General features: G+C 40.2%; 1 non-coding gene across 1 annotated transcript; it reads right to left on the minus strand.

The window, feature by feature from the left end:
* Nucleotides 1-630: 630 nt before the first annotated feature.
* TRNAW-CCA (transfer RNA tryptophan (anticodon CCA)) lies at nt 631-702 on the minus strand. Its single transcript has one exon. It is a non-coding gene; the product is annotated as a tRNA-Trp (tRNA).
* Nucleotides 703-7,280: the final 6,578 nt, after the last annotated feature.

Here is a 7,280-nt window from a genome sequence, read left to right on the forward strand (position 1 = left end):
TCACCACCAGTTCTCTTTCTCTCACTCTCTCTGTTTTCTTCCTCTTTGTTTTTCAAGAAATTCCGTTTTTGAGAGTTTAGGAAATTCATAACAAAATAAAACAAAGTTGAGCATGATCTTTTCACGAAAGTGTAAGATTCTATATTTTACTTGGTTTGTGGTATTGTCCTTGGGTGTATAAGGTGCTCAAATTTAAAGCAGTATCACAGAATACCATTTTGGTAGACGAAGATGAAGAGAACAAGGTGTGTGTATGTATGTGTGTATATATAAGAGAGAGAGAGAGAAAGAGAGAAAAAGAGAGAAAGAGAGAAAACCGGTGGTGGGACTTGGGAGGGTTAGGGCATGAGAGACAGGAAGCAAAAGAAGGGGAGACTTGCACATGGGAGGATGGAGGTGGAAGAGAAAAAAGGGAGAGGAATGAGAGACAGTAAGCACAAAAAAATTTAAAAATAAAAATAAATAAATTTAAAAAGTTTGAAACACTCCCTGGCATTCAGCTAATCCGAACTCTCAAATGTTATAGACGATATGCATTTTATCATTGGCATTAAATATTATCATTGGTTCCACAGCCTCCTATGCAACCAAAAAAACGCATAAAAATGAGATCCGACCTACCAAAGGGATTGAACCCGACGTGAATCGAACACGCAACCTTCTGATCTGGAGTCAGACGCGCTACCATTGCGCCACGGATCCTCGTTCTGTTTTCATAAAAACCAAAATAGTAAAGAAGAAAGTTAACAAATGTAATATTTTGATTTAAAAACCCAAATTCTTGGATCTGAAAGCAAAAAAATAATCATAGAGTTTCTAAACAGATAGTTTTTTCTGTTTTTTCGTAGTTTCTTTAGGACAATTTTCCACTGTCAAATTAAATGCAAAACCAGGCAACTAGCCTTTCATGAAGACGTTTATACATCGCAAGCTATATGGTGATGGTTAACCATAGCTTTGGTAGCAGTTAAAAACCGAGCAAGTGTAGTGCAAGGTTCTAAATATGGTGTATCGGCATTTATTGATTTTTTTTATGTTTTATTTTTTTTCCAAAACATGTTAAGAAGGGCCAGTTTAAGTCCCAGCTACCCTCTGAATCATGGCCTGATCCGATACACCCCTTATAGGAGCATATCAGCAAGGCCCCAATATGAAACATATCAATCGATACGGGACGACACGTAACAATATTTTGAACCTTCGTATAGTGTTTACCAATATTTTAAAAACCAACCTAGAATCGGAATCCAAACCATTCGACCAACTGGTCCGAATAAATGGCCCATTTCAACAAAAAAAATAAAAAATAATTAAAAAACAATTAAAATAAAAATGACCAATATCGTTGAACAGGTCGACAGTTCAGCCACCCAGGTCAGTGGGTCACTAACCAATTCAACTGTTTTTGGCCTGAAACCAGATTTTAGTAAAATGAAACTGGTTGCCTTAACGGTTCCTGAACTGAATGGTCCGACCATCTGAGTCAACTGCGGTTCAAAAACAATGGGTGTGTACCTTAATTTTTTTATCAAGAATCAGCTTCAATCAGGGCAAAACCCGTTCGAGCAGCCTTTACTATCTCCGTACTTAAATACTTTATTTCTTGGAGAGAGATTCCTAATGCAAGGTATCAGAAGACGATGTGGGCACAGAACGAACTTTAGATGTCAGTTGACCCACCCTGATTGGAGTTTAGCTTCTATCAGGGCAAAGCCTATTGGGGTTCATGGAGAGAGATTCCCAATGCAAGGTTGCAAAAGGCTGTAAGAATAGTGTGGGCATAGATTTGCCCTGATAGGAGTCGATCTCCCCTGATTGGTTGACATCAGTTCCTAGAAGCTACCGTCACAAATTACATCTATAATCACTCTGTTTAGGCATATTCGACATTAAATATCTATAAGTTCCAATTCTGAAATTCATGATGCGCATTGCTCTAAAAAAAATCACGATGCGCATGAAGGTAATTTGTATAACAGTTCAAAATGAATTAATAGGTTCAGTGTGATGCATCGGTGCAAATTCAATTTCTTTAATTAAACAAAAACCCCAGTAATTGTTTTTGTTACTCACCGTCTCAAATAGTATTTCATAATTGTTTTTTTGTCAAACAACCACAGTAAGCATACTGCCTAGTTATAAGTTCATTCCAGATTTCTTTGAATAAGTTCATTTCAGATTCTATCTTTTCTAGTTCCCACTTATTCATCTCAATATTCATGTTTCTGCCATTCATTTTACTAGACATGTAGTTTCTTGGTTACACAACACATTAGCCTGAGTGGTATTCTCTCATCACACACGACTCCAGATGCGGGTATCCATTGTTCTGGCATCCAACTTTTCCTCCATGGTGTTGGTACGTTATAGGGCAGTACTTTTATATTTGACTTCTGAAGAGGCTCTTGTGCTATAACTTCAACTCAACCACTACTTTCACAATCACTTGTTAAGCAAATGATCAGGCAACAAAAGCACCGTGTCACAAAAACGACCAAACCAGTCATACCTGCCAATCCATCATCCTCGTGATCCTATAGCGCTAATGGAAAAATACTGCCAAGTGCCAACTAGCATTGAGCAAATGGACTCAGATATAGCCTATTGTTGGTCAACATATTGGACCATGCAAGTCTTTCTGCTTTCCACTTTAAACGTCAATGAACAAATATTATGCACTACAAATCAGTCATTCAGTATTGACGGACAGACTTTACTTGAGACATTTAATATGGAACCTATCACCCTTGCCCACAAGAAACGAAAAATGGGCATTAGATAGGTCTAAATGACCATACACCAATTAATTATGCAGTATTAATAACACAAATGTAAGACCTCAACTGCTTAAAATTGGTATGTAGTTAGAATATAAGAAAAATAATAATAATATAACAATATTAAGAGAGATAAAACTCATTTTATAGAAAGTCAAGTAAAACCAGAAAACAACTGTTCATTGGTTGATAATTTTGTTTTCAACAAATAAGGTAACCATCATTTCAAAGCAAAAAGAGAGGAAGGGGATGTCCAAAGAAATGGTTGGCAATCATCCTATGCAAGCAAGAACCAGGTCTACCTTAATGACCCAGTATTTGGAAACCTTGAACCCTAAACTAATAGGCCATATGCACTATCATTGTTCAATTAGATAGCATTTGAAAGATTACCAGTGAAGGTCATGAACTTACTAGTTGGGAATTGGGATGTCACGAGTTTCAGAAAATACAAGTAAATAAGTTGAAACTTGAGGCAACAACTTAACTTTTATTAATGATTGAACCATTTATATATATATATTTATCCCATGTAAATACATAGACCATCATCATTACACATTTAAAGGTACAAGTATCTCACCTTCTGCCTTCACCTCCTGCTGAACCATAAAAAGAAAAGTAAACCAGAAGAAAAGAAACTCGAGTACCTTCACCTTATGCCTTCATGTCTTTATCCCACAGTTTCAATGATTGCCATGACTTTTCTTTTCTTTGTTTTCAATTGGGGAGTTGCGGAGGGAAGGGAGGCAGAATTCCCTCCAACAGAACCACAGACAGTTATTCATGAATCTACCTTGGATATGAGCTGCTCTCAGCACATTTTCCAAAGAAACTAGTGCATTTCCCTAAGAAATTAGGGAAACCTGAACTCGTTCCCACCTTCCTTGAGAGTTGAGACAGATTCCTAGGGACTAAAAATTCTGTAGCGGCCAATATTGTATAGAGGGGTGTAGAAAGGGTATTTTATGGCGGAAGTTCTAGCCTTATAATTTTTGTTTGTCTATGGAACACGAATTCTTTAACATGGCAAAAATGTTAAAGATTTGGCCATTTCTGCTGTACATTATGATTGTGTGTGGATATGGCACTGAGCAAAACAGAATGGTAGATCGGGATTCATGTAGCCAACCCCATACAATTGGGACAAGGCTTAGATGATGATGATACGATTGTGTGTGTGTGTGTGTGTGGTGGGGGGGGGGGGGAGGAGAGAGAGAGAGAGAGAGAGAGAGCCACTCGCTTCATCTTCACAAGTATTTTGCTCCTCTTTATCTCTGGCTTGATTTAGTATAATGTTGTTATCGTTTTCAAATCTCAACACTATAATTATCAGGCATAATCATATTCTGTTACCTAGCCATTGAACTGCTGCCTTGCCTAGGGAAGTCCTGTCACTAGGGTGTCATGGGACACCCACTACAGTGGGTTGAAAGGATGCCAAATATTTAATTGCCAGGATGTATCAAGTAAGCAGCAGAAATGTAACAAGGACCTATGGCGAGGCACCAAAAAACAATAACGTGATTTACAAAGCCACATGTATGAAAACTGATATATGGTTCTGATGGACCGAACCCACCTTATTCACCAAAGTGTTCAAACAAGACATGAAGCCATCCGTAATTAAGCTTCCAAGTCCAATCATGAACTGGATAGTCTTACATCAATCCAGATTTGCTCACAGTATGGCCTCCAGCTTCAGAAACCAGTTTTTCATGGTAAAAGAGAAGTTTTGAGTGTTGAAGCTGCAGATAGGGAGAGAAGCAGAGGAAACAAGGTGGATTCTGGTGCGGCATTAGAAAGCTCAGTGAATGGCCTGACAGGTTCAAGAACTTTGGAGATCGTTGCTAGTCTGAATACTGAGGTGAGTTCAAATTTTTTATTTTCTTCAAAGGTAGTGGAAGATGATAACAAGGAAAGGGAGAAGCAGGGTTTCTACATTGAAGTAGAGTTAGGCAGGGGAGACAAAATCAAGAGAATTTTCTAACGTGAAAGAAGTGAGCAGCAACAAAAGTTCTATAATAGAAAAAGAAAAGAATATTTCAGGAAAATGAAGAAGTGGGGGTGAAAGGGGGAAGTGAGAGTACAGGGAGGGGTCTTGGGAGAAGAGTTAAAGGGAGGTAGAAGAGATGGCTGGGGGTCTAGAGGGGGAGAAGGCTCCAAAGCAGGAAGGATCTGGGCAGAAAACCCTCAAGGGAACATAAACTTGAGCCTTCCAAGGAGACAGTGTATGAAGAGGTGGTCAGCTCTCTCCCTCACGGAGACAGAGGATGCAAACATGAGGGGAGATATAAAGCCTTCCAAGGTTCTTCTTCTGAAGTAACTCACAAGTGCCTCCCTAATTCTTCCAATGAAAGCAACATAAACTTGAGCCTCAGAAGACCATTAAGGGAACCGGATATCAGTGAGTTAGCTGACCTCCTCCTCTCTCTCAGAGAAGTTTACATTCCCCCAAACTCCCAAGACTCCCGAGTCTGGAAACCCCACCCAGGAGGTGAGTTCTCGTCCAAGACTTTCTTCGAAGCTCTGGTTGCAGGAAACCGAGACTGTGACTTCCCTTTCAAGATCTGGTGCAAGTTTGTCCCCTCAAGAGTGAGTTTCTTCATTTGGGAGGCTTGTCTGAATCGAGTAAACACTTGTGAGTTACTTCAAAAGAACCTTGAAAGGCTTTATATCTCCCCTCATATTTGTATCCTCTGTTTCTGTGAGGGAGAGACAGCTGACCACCTCTTCATACACTGCCAGGTAACCAGCAACATCTGGAACTACTTCCTACAGCTAGTTGGGTATAGTTGGGTGGCTCCAAATCACCTTCAGGACTTGATTTCTCAGTGACAATGGAAGAGGTCTGAGCAAGAGAGGTAAGGTTTACTGGCTGATAGTGCTACACACTGTGCTCTGGGGAATCTGGGAGGAAAGGAACAATCAGCTGTTTGAAAATAAGGCAACATCTAAGGGTGAGCTGATCAATCACATTGCTTATCACTGCAATCTGTGGGCTTCCAGCTCAGAAGAGTTCACAGGATTCAATGTTAATGACCTTAACAGGAATGTGTATTACTTTCTGCACTCCTCCCCTTCTATTCCACACACCCCCAGAGTTCCCTCAATAAGACGGGAAGGAACTTGGACTCTAAGCTTTGATGGAAGTGCTTTGGGTAACCCTGGAGTTGCCGGCATAGGGGGAACCCTAAGAGATGAAAATGGGCTCATCTGCTGTGTATACAGTGGACCAATTGGAATAGCCGACTCTACAAAGGCAGAAGCGTCAGCAGTTCTTACAGGGATTTGCCTAACCAGAAAACTGGGTATTCAGAACTTCTCTATCGAAGGTGACTCAGCAAACACTATAAAATGGTTAGGACAACAGGAAGCTGGACCGTGGAGACTTAGTCACTTCTTACCAGAGGCAAGAGACCTATGGGCTCCTACCAATGTTTCTCTGTACTGGATTCCAAGGGAGCTAAATGCCATTGCAGATGGATTACCAAAAATAGGTGTCATTCTGGATTCCTTGTATTTTGACAAAACTCCTCCTGTGTAATTCTCAGGGGTCTGGCCCCTGTTATGTATTTGTACACTTTCTTGTGTACCCTGCTCTCCCTTTAATGAAATCAGTTAACTTCTTTCATAAAAAAAAGAAAAGGGTGGATATTAAGAAGATAGTGGAGAGACAGGTGGAGGAGGGAAAGCCTCTTGGTTTAATTTTTTAGGAGGGGAAAGAGTGGTCCGGAGGGCAATTGAACAGTCTGAAAGGAGCAGGAGAGAAGAAAGAGACAAGAAAAAAGTCTTGGGGGGAGGGGGGAGGAGGAGGAAGGATAAGGGAGGGAAGAGGATCTGATAGAAGAGGAGTGAAGGGGCTTTTAGAAGCAAAAGAGGAGGGACAGCAGAAGTTGAATCTGGAAAGGAGATTGCTGTCTTGGAATGATGAGGGGTCTGAGAGATGGAAGAAGAAAAGGGTTTTGGTAGGGAGAGTGGTGAGAAAAATCGGCCCAGATATGGTGCAACTGCAAGAGATAAAGCTGGAGAATTTGATTGTGGGTTGTGTTGCCTGATGTTGCGCAAATCAGGAAAAGAAGACATCAGGGATAGTCTTTGGGAAGTGTTTGTGATTTCAAAGTTGTAATTTGGATGATTGATGTTGATTAGTTTTATTTTGTTGTGTTTTGTTGTTTGAATTAATTCCAGGTGTTGCCTCAACACCTTCTCAGGTTGTAATTTTCTTTTCTTTTAACAAAATTTTCAGTTTATTACTTATAACAAAACATAACAATGGTAGCTCAATTGGTAGGATCTCTGACTCATTGTAGCAGAGACCAGGGATCAAATCCCACTGCCACCAGTGGTTGGGGGATTAAGGGGATGGGCTACCCCCCCATTGTGTAGCCTCATGAAGCAAAGAAACATAAGCAAAGGATTGCATCAAAGGATTCCTCAATATCAAAACTAAACCTAAGTGCATGATCCTTCTATCCTTAATATCTGATGAACCAATCTGCA

Source organism: Nelumbo nucifera, chromosome 4, assembly GCF_055504915.1.
Source record: "Nelumbo nucifera cultivar China Antique chromosome 4, China Antique-T2T, whole genome shotgun sequence".
Taxonomy (NCBI): Eukaryota; Viridiplantae; Streptophyta; class Magnoliopsida; order Proteales; family Nelumbonaceae; genus Nelumbo; species Nelumbo nucifera.